The sequence below is a fragment of the Mustela nivalis genome (genome assembly GCF_964662115.1).
Source record: "Mustela nivalis genome assembly, chromosome: X".
NCBI classification, from domain to species: Eukaryota; Metazoa; Chordata; class Mammalia; order Carnivora; family Mustelidae; genus Mustela; species Mustela nivalis.
Window position 1 is genome coordinate 115911493 of NC_139040.1, and position 14391 is coordinate 115925883.

The window sequence follows — 14391 nt, forward strand, 5'->3', positions numbered from 1 at the left end:
CTTACCTCTCTGATAACTCCTTCTGAGTTCGTTTTGTAAATTTTTCTTCTTTCTTAAATGTTGATAACCCTTCATGTTCTTTCTGCCCCAAACTCTTTTCCCTTCTCTCTTTCTTCATTCTCACTGATTTTCATGGGTATACCAACAAACCCAAATCCAAGTCTCCAAGCCAGAGATCTTTGGAGCCTGAAGTATTAGAACTACCTACTACTGTCCCTCCAGAGTTAATTCAAATCAACATGTCCAAAGCTGAATTGTGATCACTCCTTCATTCACCATTGATATCTGCTCCTTTCCTTATGTTCCCTTTTTGGGTTACCCAAATCCAAATCCTAGACATCATCATCATGGAATGAATAAGTCATGGGAATAGAAGGAACAGCACAGGGAATATACATAAAGGTATTGTAATAGCACTGTATGGTGACAGATGGTAGCTACATTTGTGGTGAATGTATAATTCACTGTAAGGGGCAGACATGTTGAATCACTAACGTAACATTGTGGGTCAACTCTACTTCAGTTTTTAAAAAAGAACATGCAGGGCACCTGGGTGGCTCAGTGGGTTAAAGCCTCTGCCTTCAGCTCAGGTCATGGTCCCGGGGTCCTGGGATCAAGTCCCACATCGGGCTCTCTGCTCAGCAGGGAGCCTTCTTCCTCCTCTCTCTATGCCTGCCTCTCTGCCTACTTGTGATCTCTGTCCGTCAAATAAATAAATAAAATATTTTAAAATAATAATAAAAAAATAAAGAAGAACACGCATTAAAATGTTAATAATGTTTATTTTGGAGTAGTCGCGATTGTAATTTTCTTCTCTACACTTTCCTGTATTGTCTGACTTATGGCGACACACAAATGTAGTATTTGAAATATAAATTTCTAAAATGATTGTCCTATGAACTATGTGTGAACACACACATATATGTGTTTAAGGGAGAAAGAGATGATGAAACAGAGAGAAAGCATATTATTCACCGAGGAACAAAGGTGTTGCATCTTGAGGTGTGATATCCATACGAAGGTGACAGATTCCATTTGTGATCCAGGAGACAAAAGTGAGCTTGGAAAGCAGGATAAGGACAGTGAACAAGGTCTGCTTGCAAAAGCTCACAAAGATGCTGTGAAAGCCCGAGTTCTCACCCAGAGGACAACCTCTGAAGAGAAACTGGGCACCAGGCGCCTGGATCCTCACTGGGCCAGGATGATGAAGCTTGCTTTAGTGGTCAGTACATATGTGAAGATTTTTATACCTCATGTATCAAAGGTCACCGCCCTTTAAAAAAAAAGATTTTATTTATTTATTTGAGAGAGAGCATGTACAAGCAGGTGAGAGGCAGAGGGAAAGGGAGAAGCAGACTCCTCGCCAGGCAGGAAGTCCCACGTGGGACTTGATCCCAGGACCCTGGGATCATGACACGAGCAGAAGGCAGACGCTTAACTGACTGAGCCACTCGGATGCCCCAGAGGTCACCAGCCTTTTAACAATCCCTCTAATACCACATCCCCACCTAGAAAGTCCCCCTTGAATCTGAGAGCCCAAATAAAGAAAAAAGCGATATTATTCACGTGCAGGAACAGTGGCTCAAACTAATTAACATGCTCATCAGAACCAGTCCATTTGGTTTCACATGCCAGTGCTTAAGCTCTTCCACAGGACCTCCCCTCCAGACATGTGAAGTGCATCAGTGAGTTTTCAAATTAACACTTATTGAAATTTGAAACTCTTCTTTTTCTTCATATTTTTTCCCCAGTAATATATATTGACCTTCACAGCTGGTATTCTGGGTAATACACATGTGCTTGCAAAGAGAAAAAAACTGAAGAGTGGAACCTTGAAAAGAGACAGAGAGAGACACAGGGAGAAGGGGCCTGGGAGAAGGAGGACCCGTGGAAAAGATTAGGATTCGCTCTAAGAAAGTGCCAGTACTCTCCTGGTTGAATGGACAAAGTTGCTAATCTCATAGGGTTGAACTACAGTCTGAAGAACAATCATCCCATGTTCTGATAGGAAAAGGAAAAGAGTGTGCACGAGAGAGAGAGAGATGGAGAGAGAGAGAGAGAGAGAGGAAAGAAAGGCATTATACCTAAGAATGACCTGGATGGAACGGGTCCTGCCTCTCCACAATGCTAACTCTGATCATTCACTTTTAGAGAGAAAATATAATGACCATTGTGGACCAGGACACGATTTAGAGACCCACAAGAATGGAAGGAAGGCCTTAAAAAGAGCTACATCGAAATGAATGGCTAACGGGTCAAATGCTAGACTCACGTCTTTAGGGGAACTGTTCTTTCAGATTCCTCACAGAGAGAGAAGCTGATTGTCTGCTTTCTCGGAGACTGTGCTAACATTAGTCACCGCCACGAGGAGCATTTACTCTTAGTGCAGGTTTTACTGCAAAAGGCCCAAGTGTCCCCTGTGGGATCAGTCAGAGTGCCCAGGCGCCCAAGGACCGATAAAAGCACATACTTCCAACTCTTGATTTCTTGGTTTCATGGTTGAGGCTGGGCAGCTTCCGGTTTGGTCACGTGATTGGTCACGTGACCGCATGGCCTTTGCCAGAGGCGGGTCTCTCACATCAGGGAGAGGAAAAAGAGACAGGGAGCTTCTTTTCTGCTCTTTTTTTCCTCCAAATGTATATTTTTCCAACACTCCACTTTCGTGTCATTAAAAGCCTGGATCCTTGCCAGGACCTCAGAATGAGGAACATGTTGTCATCCCCAGGGACAATCGAGTGGGCAGTGGTTCTCAACTCTGGCTGATTACTTGTCAGAGAGAGAAAGAGAGAGAGCACAAGCAGAGGGAGGAGCAGACTGCCCCCTGAGCAGAAAGCCCAATGGGGGAGGCTTGATCCCAGGATGTTGGGATCATGACTTGAGCCGAAGGTTCAACCACTGAGCCACCCAGGCACCCCCCGGGTGGCTGTTTCTTAAAGAACACTTTACCAGGCTCCAGCCCAGGTCTGCTGAGCCAGAATTCCTGAAAGTTTCTCTTCTTGGTTAAATTCAGTGATTCTCAGCCGAAGGATTTTGCCCACAGGAGACACTGGACAACATCTGGAAACAGTTTTTGATTGTCATAACTAGGAGGGCGGGGCTACTAGGAACAAGTGGGTAGAGAGCGTGGGTGCTGCTAACCCTCCTAGAGTGCACGGGGACAGCTGCACAGCCACATGACAGACACTGATCTGACCTCAAGAAGATGAGTAAGACTGAAAAAATATTACCAACAGGTCATTACAACTTATTGACAAGGATAGTTACGAATTGCTAAATCTAGCCTATATTTCAGTTAGCCAAAGTCCTAAAAAGGAGGATGGCCTGCCACAACAAAAAAATGTACACATGTTGCCCCTTGTGTTTCTTATTCATGTGTGTGTGTGTGTGTGTGTGTGTGTGTGTTTGAGGGAGGCAGGTATACATAGGACTTATTTTATATATAATTACCTTGTATTTTATGTATATTTATATCTATTATACATCTATATACATAAAATCCTATTTATATATGTGTGTATATATATGTGTGTGTGTGTGTGTCCCTTTTCCATATATTATGGAAAGCAAGATGTATACACGTGGCTTGCAGCATATTCGGGGGAAGTAATTTAGTAATGAAGGCAAGGAATGCTTGCATTTATTTGTGTGCCTTGTGCAATTTCTTTGCAGAAGTTGGGAGTTCTATGGGGGCAGAAACAGAGAGCTTGTGCTGTACATACTTGACACAAAGGTTTCTACCAGTGAAAGTGAAAGAGCTTGTATCACTGTTGCTCTGTGTTTTAAGCCCTTCCTGTAGTTTCTGGGAACAGCTGCTAGTGAAGACAAACCATCCCCAGCCCCCTTAGAGGTGAGTCCAAGGCCCATCTTTTTTCAGACTCCCATAGCTCGTGACTTCCCCCCCCAACATGCATGCTCATTCTGAGGAAATTTTACATAAAAAGGAGCTACTAACTGGGGCCTTAATGCCCCGTCCATCCATCCATGCATTTATCTATTCCCTTATCCAGTATTGCTTGAGAGTCTGCTGGGCCAGGCAGGCACTGTCGTAAGCGCCAAAGATTACCAATAGGTCATTACAAATTATTGACAAGCTGCGATAAGGCTGCGGCAGCGAATGAAGTTGATTGGCTGCGGCAGTGAATGAACAAACAAGACCCCACTCTCAGGGAAGTTACTCTGTGGTAGGGGTGAGGCACACGCAAAAACCAAACAGTACGCTGTAGAGCACATGGCAGGTAGGGGTGAGGCACACACAAAAACCGAACAGTACGCTGTAGAGAACATGGCAGGTAGGGATAAGAGTGCTGTGAGGAGAACTGAAGTAAGGGAGACAGAAAAGGGAGTGTTACAGGTAGAAATTTTAGAGTAGATGGTCAGTGAAGGCCTCCATGAAGAGCAGACATTTGGGCAGAGAGCTGAAGGAAGCCAGAGAACAGGACCAGCCAAGTGGTTACCTGGAGGAAGAGCTTAAGAGGCCAATGGAACAGCAAGTGCAAAGGCCCTGGGGTAAAGATACATATGAAACTCAGAGAATAAGTGCCTATCTAGTGGATCTGATTATCCTCATGACTTTGACTTTTCTTTTATGGGCTTCAGAGGGGTCAGTAAAGCTAGCCTTGGGTGCTGAGACTCGATTCAATCCTTTCTTCCCACCTGAATATAAAAAAAATTACAGTTAACTAATGTCAGATGAGCATGCAGTTTATTTGCTAAAAACAGAGGAATCCGTGGTTTGCATCTATTTCCAAAAGGAAAGGAGAATATGGTCCACAACTCGGGAAACCCTGTGCTTCTTGGAGAGTGGAGTAGCAAGGCAACATAGTGGTTTCCACTTTGCAAACGACTAAAGGTTTTAGAAAAAGGAAAAGGTGAGCAGAGTTCAAAGCTTGGTGCAAAAAAACACAAGTGGATAAACAAAGACATTAACCCAGGACACATAGCTACTTCTGCAGATGGAATGTCACCATCCCTGGAAAATTATTCACGCTTGGGTGACCATCAAAACCCAGTGAGAGATGCTGTTAAAATAAGGAAGGTGCTCAAGGCCTGTGAACTCTCTTAATTAAAACTTAACAACACTCAGGGCACCTGGGTGGCTCAGCCGGTTAAGCATCTGCCTTTGGCTCAGGCCAGGACCCCAGGGTTCTGGGATCGAGCCCTCCATAGGCTCCCTGCTCAGTGGGAAGCCTGCTTCTCCTTCTCCCTCTCCCTCTCCCTGCTTCTCCATCTCTGTTTGCCTGCTGTTCCCCTTCCCTGTGCTCCCTCTCTCTTTCAAATAAATAAAAGTTGTTTTTTTTTTTTTTAAAAGCAAAAAAAAAAAAAAAAGTACACTCATTGAAGGTGGATCAATGAGCAGGCACCTTGGAGAGCTAGGTAAAAAGTAATCCTTGAGGAAAGGGCTCCCGTTAAGAGGTACCCTAAAAGGGGATGCCAAAAGATGCCAGGAGAGCTGAAGAAGGCTGATTCTAGCCCTTTCAAAATGCAAAACAGGAGCAAAGAAGAGGTCACCAAAAAGAGTCATGTTTTTGTTTGTTTGTTGTCTTTTTTTTGGTGGCAGATTCTTTCTGAGATTCACACATTGTCCAAAGGCTTCTGACCTTCTGGGACTCTTTGAGTTAAAAAAAAAAAAAAGGCGGGGGGGGGGGAGGGACCTAACGATTTAAATGTCTGAGTCAGTGGTTCTTAAGTTTAAGTCTGCAGGAGGATGCCTGGGAGCTTGACAAAATGTCCGAGTCGGGCCCTACCCCCAAGAGGTGGTAAATGCAGGTCTAGGATGGGCCCTGGAACATACGTGTTTATACACATCCCACACCATCCTGAGGCTCACAGATCAAAGGGTCTTGCTTGGAAAACCAGTGGCCTAGCCCCTTTCTCTCCCACCAAAATATCCTTTTCCTCACTGATAAAATGTGGTTGTTCGGGGATAGGTGAGGAAGAGAAATAAGACTAGAAATTGCCCAAAGTGCCCTGAAATTGTCTCAAATTTTGATTCCAATTACAGAAAGTTTGCATTTATGCTCTTCTCCATCCCCCAGACTGAGGCACTTCTTGACCCAGTAGGTAGCTGGCTACGTGGCATAAAGATAAAGAGAAGTGACAGGTCTGCTGACCCAAAGCTGTTATTCCCAGCAGCCTGCCTAGAGCTGGGTTTCACCTCCTCCAGTCATGGCACTCCCCTGAAGAGGACAGGAAAGTGCATCAGCCATACCCTGTAAGTGGGCAGAGACTCTGAAGAGAGCAAACCACAAAGGGATCCAGAAAACCAAATTGTGAAGTGCATTATTCTCTACTTTAATGAGACCAATCAATCTGGTCCCTGCCCTTGCCTAGGCAGTTAGCTTTTTTTTTTTTTTTTAAATATTTGACAGGCAGAGATCACAAGTAGGCAGAGAGGCAGGCAGAGAGAAGGAGAAAGGGAAGCAGGCTTCCTGTTGAGCAGAGAGCCCAACGCCGTGTTCCATCCCAGGACCCTGAGATCATGACCTGAGCCAAAGGCACAGGCTTTAACCCACTGAGCCACCCAGGCACCCCCTAGCTCGTCTTTCTTTTATTTGACCAAAAGCAGTAAGCAAATAGAAAGAGAAGAAAGCTGAGCATAGGAACCCCTGCCACAGCCTCCTGAGGAGCTGTGAGACCTGAACGAGGTCACTGGGCTTCTTGTCCTCTGAAGAATCAAAAGGTGGATTTAAAAAACTTCTGAAGACCCTTTCTGCTTCTGGAGCCATGACTCCATGACCCAAAGAGTGGTCATGGTTAGCTTTCACCGTGGAAAAACCAAGCATGCCGTGTTCTCCAGGCGGTGGGGAAACACAGCAATTAGGGTCATGGGACGCAAGTGACAAGATTAGGTTGTAAGGACCCAAGACATCAGAAGACAGGGTGGAAGAAGGAGGCCGGGGAAGGAGGGAGGACAATGTGCAAAGAAAAAAAACTGTGGACATTCTGACCCCAGTAATTCTTGGTTGGGCGGGATGGGGGGGCTGTCCTGTGCATGGTAGGATAGTTGGCAGCCTGCTTGGCCTCCACCCACTGGATGCTAGTGGTATCCCTCCTCCCCAACTCACCCGTCATGACAACTAAAACTGTCTCCAGACATTGCCCAATGTCCCCTTGGCAGCAAAACGGCCCCTGGTTGATGAGCACCAGTTTAAATGAAACTGAACACTATGGCTTTCTCCAGCTTTATCTTCTTAATAATTATTCCACGCACTCCAAAGGTATATATGTAAATTTCACCCTTATACCCTACAACTACCATTGCTTGGATGTTTCAGTTGTTAACAATGTAATTCTGAAAGGTGAAGACCACCCCTTCCCAATTGCAACCTTAGCAAATTAAGATATACACAAAGAGAAGAGCCAGGGGGCTTCTGGGGTGAAAGGAATAGAAATGGAGGGGAAGAAAAGGCAGAAGACAGAACCCGGGATTATTGAGGGTCGGTCTGGATTGAAAGAGTGATGAGACCCTCGAGGGAGAAGGGAGAGATTGAAGGTGAGACAGAAAGAAATTGGAACCTACAGGAGAATGAGGAAACTTGCGGAGCTGGAGACAGGTCTTAAGGGTGTGTGTGTGCGCTCATGCCTTTGTTTTAAGCAGCTTTCCCACGGTGGAGGCAGAGAAGTCTATCAGAATGCACTCACCATAGTCTGGGGGGAAGACTGGATGGAAAGAAAGAGACCTAACACCTAGACACAGGTGCACAGAGAACCAGAGGCTGGAAGCAGGAGAAAAGAAAGCATGGGTGAGGGGTGCACAGAAGCCCAGAAGGGCAGCAAGCAAGACCGCAGCAGTGCTGGCACAGGAAACAGAGTCAGGACAGTTCCTCGGCCACTGCCAGCCCCACTGGGCACGCAGGCAATGACCACTGACTACACACAGAGTGTTGACTAAGCGCCAGGCACTGTGCTAGCTACAGGGGATATGAAGAGAAAATTCCCTGGCCCTGCCCTTGAGAAGGCTGAGTCTATCTGGTCAAGTTCAGGAAGAGTAAAACAGTCTGTGATTGCCTCTCTGGGAGGAACCACTTGGAGACGCGCAGTTCGTGTTGCTTAGAGGATGAAATAGCATAATTAGGAAAGAAAAGCAGCTCCCGGCACACTCCCTACCATCTTCTGTTGGCTTGAAAATAGCGATAGGGATAGAAGTCTCATATAAGGTTCTAGAAAACCTCTAGCCACCCCTCCCCTTGAAAAATGAAGCTCTGATTCACAACACTGATTTTCAGGGAGACCCTCTTACTGTCAAGTCAGCTGAATTCCTGTGAATTTTAGATGCCCAAGGGTTGGGTTGCTGTTTTGAATTAGTTCCTCTTGCCAAGGGATATAAGAAAGGGCTCCCGAAGGAAGCCTGCAAAATCAGCTCATTACTGTGCAATCCATTCCCCCCGCCACCTTGCAGAAGATTCAGGCAGAAAAAGCTTTGTTGCCACCGTCTGATAACAGAGGTGGTGGCCGGAATACTAACCAGAAAGCCGCAGAGAAGGAAATGTTTTTCGAGAAAATGTGTCTCTTCTGCAGGTAGAAAAACAACAAGACCAAAAACAAACAAACAAAAAACCCCCCACAGGTCCCCATTCACAAATCTCAAATGGACGAAACTGCCGGCATCTGGGGAAGGACTGGGAAGGTTAGGTCTGGGGGTCAGTTCTGCGTGCTTACATACAATGCAGTCGATTTGCTCAAATGAGCGCAAACAAAGGAATAAATTTGTTTGAAAGGACAGGCTTCATTATACTCTAATTAATGTAAATCTCACCCACAGAGAGGAACCAAAATAAAAAGCTATAGTAATTAAAGTTAAGGGGTTTGGTTTTGTTTTGGGGAGGAGCAGGGGGGTATTTCAGGAGTGCCTAAGAAGCATTCCGATTTGCAGGAGTTTCAGGAATGAGTTTTTAAAGGATAATTTTTCAAAAGACCAAACTACGGAAAACAGTTGGCGGTTGTCCTGAATCTAGGTGGGTAGAATCCTTAATCTCCCTGAAAGGAATGGACCGTGTTCTCACATGGTCCAGGGGTATCGGAAAGCAAACAGACCAATGCTAAGTCCCAGAGATCTTAAAAATGTTATAGAAAAAGGCCTAAAACAGTGAGGGGAAAGCAGCCTTCATCACAGCACGTGCCCTCCTCAACACCACTCCATTTTGAAATAACCAGACCAGCAGAGCTGAAAGATCAAAGCTGAATTTAGAGCTCACCAGGCAAGACAAAACCCTGTCAGGCCAAACTGAGTTCAGTGAGTCTCTCCGGAGTTGCCCCAAGCACAAGGTCTGGAGAAGAGGAATTTTTGCCAAATAAGGCATTCTCTGATGGGTTACGGAGGTGATTATAAACTTTGGGGATTGACCATTGTCTGGCAACGTGCTCTAGGTGCATCTAATTCAAGGTCATGGAGCCGCCACACATTTCTTAGACCAGCATAACAGTTAATGAATGCCCTGCTTGCTTCCATCAGAGACATACCCACACCGCCTGGTGGGGGAGCCCAACATGCACAGATCTCAGCCAAGGAAGCCTCTACAAGTGCAGAAGCCCAAGAACTGAAATGAGCCTGGAGTGTGTGTCAAACAGCAAGGAGGCCAGTGTGGCTAAACACGAGTGAGGAAGGAGGAGAGGGTCCGGATCCGCCCAGGACACGGCAGGACAGGACAGAGACTTGTACTCCAAATGTGATGGAATCCATGGAAGAACTTGAAAGTGACATAATCTGATTCACAACTTTTCGTTTTTTTAATTTACAACTTTTCAAAGGTTACCCTGTCGGATACGTGAAAAAGATTCTGTAGGCAGGTGAAAGTAGAAGCAGAAAACCCAGTTTGGAGGCTTATTATGGTAGTCAAAGAGATGACGGTGGTTTGGACTAGGGGTGGTGGGATGGGGGGGCAAGAATAAGGCACAGCGGTCAGATCTGCGGTGGGCTTGTGAGGTGGAGATGAAGGGGTTTGATGACGGATACAAGGCTGAAAGAAAGAAGGAAATTAACATGATTTCCTGGTTTTCAGCCAGAGCACCTTCTTACGTTTATAGGAAAGGTGACCATTGCAAAAGTAAAGGATTTAGGGGATGAATGTAAGTTCAGGTTTGGACATGTTAAGCTGGAGCAGCTGATGAGATATCCAAGTGTGTGTGTGTGTGTGTGTGTGTGTGTGTGTGTGTAGACACAGAGAGACAGTGACAGCTGGAGACATAAATTTGGAGTTCAAATGAAAGGTAGAGGCATAACTTCAGATCATTAGTATACAGGTGTCATGGGACCAGCTGAAGCCATGTCAAGGGTACATAGCCAGAAGGAGTGAAGAGGAGGACAGGGGTGGTGACAGAGGGAGAGGAGGGGAAAAAGCAGAGGCCTGAACCAGGACAATGTGGAAAGATCATGTTACGGTCGATTGTTCTCATGGAAAATCTTACAGCATGTTTACACATTGATGGGAGAGCGCGGGGAATGTACGATGTACAAGAAAAGGGCCATAAGTGAAGGCATGAAATTCCTTAGAAAGTTGAGAGGGATGGAGGGGTGCCCAAGGGGACAGCCTAACTCTAGAGATGAGTGGGGACAGACTCTCCCTGGTGACAGGAGGGACGGAAGATACAAGGTTATAGATGCCTATGGGCACGTTAGCTGAGTTCACGGCAGTAGGATGGGGGGTCCTGTCTGGAGAACTTCGATTTTCTCAATGCATTAAGAAACAAGGCCACTGGGACGCCTGGGTGGCTCAGTTGGTTGAGCAGCTGCCTTCGGCTCAGGTCATGATCCCGGCGTCCTGGGATCGAGTCCCACATCGGGCTCCTTGCTCGGCAGGGAGCCTGCTTCTCCCTCTGCCTCTGCCTGCCATTCTGTCTGCCTGTGCTCGCTCTCTCTCCCTCTCTCTCTGATAAATAAATAAATTAAAAAAAAAAACTTTAAGAAACAAGGCCACTAAGAAGCATGAGATTTGAGAGGACACAGTACTGGAGTTTCTGAGGAAAAAGGAGTAGGTATGAGAGAGTTGTCTCAAAGAACAGGAGAGACAACTGCCCAGGGAAGTATTACAGGATGGTCAAGCAAGGCAACAGCTACAGTTCTTAATTTGAAGACAGGCCAGCAGGGGGGACTGTGTGTTACTCTCCAGTGGCATCCAGCTCCTCAGAAGTAAGATGGGCAGAGATCTGAGTTGAACCCAGGTCAGGAAGATCAGGTAACTGAGAGGCCAGAGGTCTGAGTAGATCTTGGATGCCCAAGCTGCAGAAGAGTCATCACCAGAGCAGCTGTGGAGAGGTGGGGAGGGAGAGTGGGAGAGAGCTAAAGGCTAACGTCATCTTAGGAGGGAAGGTGACAGGGAGGTCAGCAGATGCAACAAACAGTCAGCAGTGGAATAAAAGGCCAGTGAGATGGGGCCCGACATTGCAAAAGGGCTTTCTTTTCTGGAGTGGGGGGAGGAGCAATAAAGACACAATCCCGGGGCGCCTGGGTGGCTCAGTGGGTTAAGCCGCTGCCTTCGGCTCAGGTCATGATCTCAGAGTCCTGGGATCGAGTCCCGCGTCGGGCTCTCTGCTCAGCAGAGAGCCTGCTTCCCTCTCTCTCTCTCTGCCTGCCTCTCCATCTACTTGTGATTTCTCTCTGTCAAATAAATAAATAAAATCTTAAAAAAAAAAAAAAAAGACACAATCCCGGCAGACCCAGAAATCAGAGGGGTGAGGGTTGGGGGCTCCAGGGAAAAGCAGCTACATCAGCGGTTCTTACCCCCAGGCAATTTTGCCCCACCCTCCCCGGGGACACTGGTGATATCTGGAGACATGTTTGCTTGTCACAACCAGGGGCAGGGAGAGTGCTGATGACTTCTCCTGGGGAGCAGTCAGAGAAGCTCCCAAACGTCTCACAGGGCACAGGACAGTGCCCACGACCAAGAATGTTCCGGCCCAAAGTGTCCACAGCATGGAGGCAGAGAAACCCAGAGTCAGAGCCAGGAGGTAAAGGGAATCTTCATAGAAGGGGGTTTTACAGCAGGCACAGTGGAAAGGCTTGAGGAGCAAATCGGCCTTGGGAAGTCAGGTGGAAGTGGGAGACAGAGACTTACAGGGAGAAGCGCTGGGCAGGCAGAGGGATCTGGGGAGACTGGCTACTTGGTGGCGACTGAGGGGTTAGTCCTGAGGAGGAGAGGGAAAAGCAGTTCAAGTCACATCCCTGCTTGGGAAGTTGTGCATGGGGGTGAGAAGGGCAGGGTGGGAGCTGGAGGAGGCGGCCCAAGTTATGCAGTATTTGGGGTTCTCACCAAGCACAGAATCCCCAAAGCTGCTCTTCTGTTCTGCTGTCAGGCCCATGGCAGCCAGGGGAAAGGCAGGCTTAACAGGAGCTTAACCTAAATTTCAAACCTAATCCCTGAAAGGAAGACAGAGATTTATTGTACAGTATCAAGATAGATGTCTATAAATGGGCAAAAACTCAAAGTCATAAAATCCTATATTAAAATGTCACATTTTGAAAATGATGGAAACCGACTATGTGCGGTGTGATAAAAAAAAAAAATGGTAGTGTTACTGTGCCAGATGAATGTAGCTTAAATGTGTCATTTACATTTTGACAGTTTCAAATGTTCCCTTTTTATTCCCTCCTTTGTGCTAGAACACTGTAAATTCAGAGGAATTTGTGGCTCTCGGTGTTCAAAGATATTCCCTTCTATTTTCATAGAGTCATCAAGTTGAAAAACAAGCTACACATTTCTTAGAAATGTTTTTTCCCAAAACGGATGAATGATTTCACTGAGATTTTTTTTAAATAAAAATAATGTTAATGAACACCCACCCTGTGCCAAGAACTGTGACCCAGAGCATTTCTAGCTATTTCGTTAAAATCCGTGCTTAATTCTCTCGGGACAAATAAGTAGGCACAAAACTTTAAGATGATTATTCAAATTCGGTTGTAATCTTTTAAACTTCACAAGGATGGTATAATTTGCCCATGAAAGAAATTTTGCATTTTAAGAAGTGCCTCTCCAAATTATTAATCTATCTGTAAGTTAAACCATTGAAAAGGATTTTGAAATCAGGTAGTCGATAGTCAAAGCACTGTTTACAGCCCTGGATTATTGTATTTCAAGTACCACCTTATTAAATCATGCATTCTAAATTCAGATTGCTCAGAGATAGTTTCGTGATGAGCGAACGACCAAACAGTATCATATTGATACCACTGAGTTGTTTGACTGCCTCCAGGCTCCGTGCTGGTGATTTTTTTTTTAAAGATTTTATTTATTTATTTGACAGAGAGAGAAATCACAAGTAGGCGGAGAGTCAGGCAGAGAGAGAGAGAGAAGCAGGCTCCCGCTGAGCAAAGAGCCCGATGCAGGGCTCGATCCCAGGACCCTGAGATCATGACCTGAGCCGAAGGCAGCGGCTTAATCCACTGAGCCACCCAGGCGCCCCCGTGCTGGTGATTTTTAAGCAGTCCTCTTAGCTTCCTCCTCTCCGGCTTTGTCAGGACCTGTCTTTGGTCTGGGAGCCAAGTTGTGCCCTGTGGGTAGAGCCACACAAATTCGGCAATTCTCCTGGGAAAGCAGCCGAACATTGATAATGAATGGAAGGGAAACAGTTGAAATCTCACTTTAAAATGTCTTCAAAATGTCAGAAGGGTGTTTGGCTCGTTGTGAATGGCAGTGGGTCTGTAAAAAAACAGTTTCTGAGTAACTGTTCTCCAGGTGGTTCATCAATTCTGGTGGAGGTCACCTCCCGCTAGGACCACCCGGAAAAGCAGTGGCTGTAAGGGAAGTGGTATCCAGCTCCACGGCTTCTGCCCAACCTGCAGATCAAGATGGAAAGGGATGGAGGTAGGCGAGTTAAAAAGAATAAAGTCATTTGTTCCTCCAGAGTGGGGAAAAAGAAAGGGCGTGGGAGGGAATGAGAACACCAGTCTCTCCATCAAACACACCTCAACTAAGATTTCTTTCTTCTTTTTATTGCTCTGCCTGCTGGAAACATAAACAGGAAGGACCCCAGAGAGGGGGCCCAGGGAGAAGGAGGGCGCCCCCCTAAGCCAGAGGGGGAGGTGCAGGAGCTGTGCCCGGAAGGGAGCTGGAGAGGAGATGCTGTGTCATTCTCTCCCCTCCGCCCCTGCAGGGCTCCTTCCCTGGCAGCCGCTGGAGACTGAGGCTGAGCTAGAAGCCGCAGTCCTGTTGTGAATGAAGAAGCTAAGAGAACTTGAAATCAAAGCAAAGTCACAGAGCAGTACAGGCAGGAGGAGCTCGGTGAGTTCAGCACCACAGCAAGTAGATGAGAAAAAGGAGCCAAAGGTTCCCTTTCTCAAGATGCTGAAGTTAAGAGAGGGGAAGCGCCGGCATTACCCAAGTTGGCACATGGTAAACATAGGAAGTGTTTTTCCGCTCAGGCTGGCTAACTGCACAGGCTGCAATTCAAGAGCCTTTT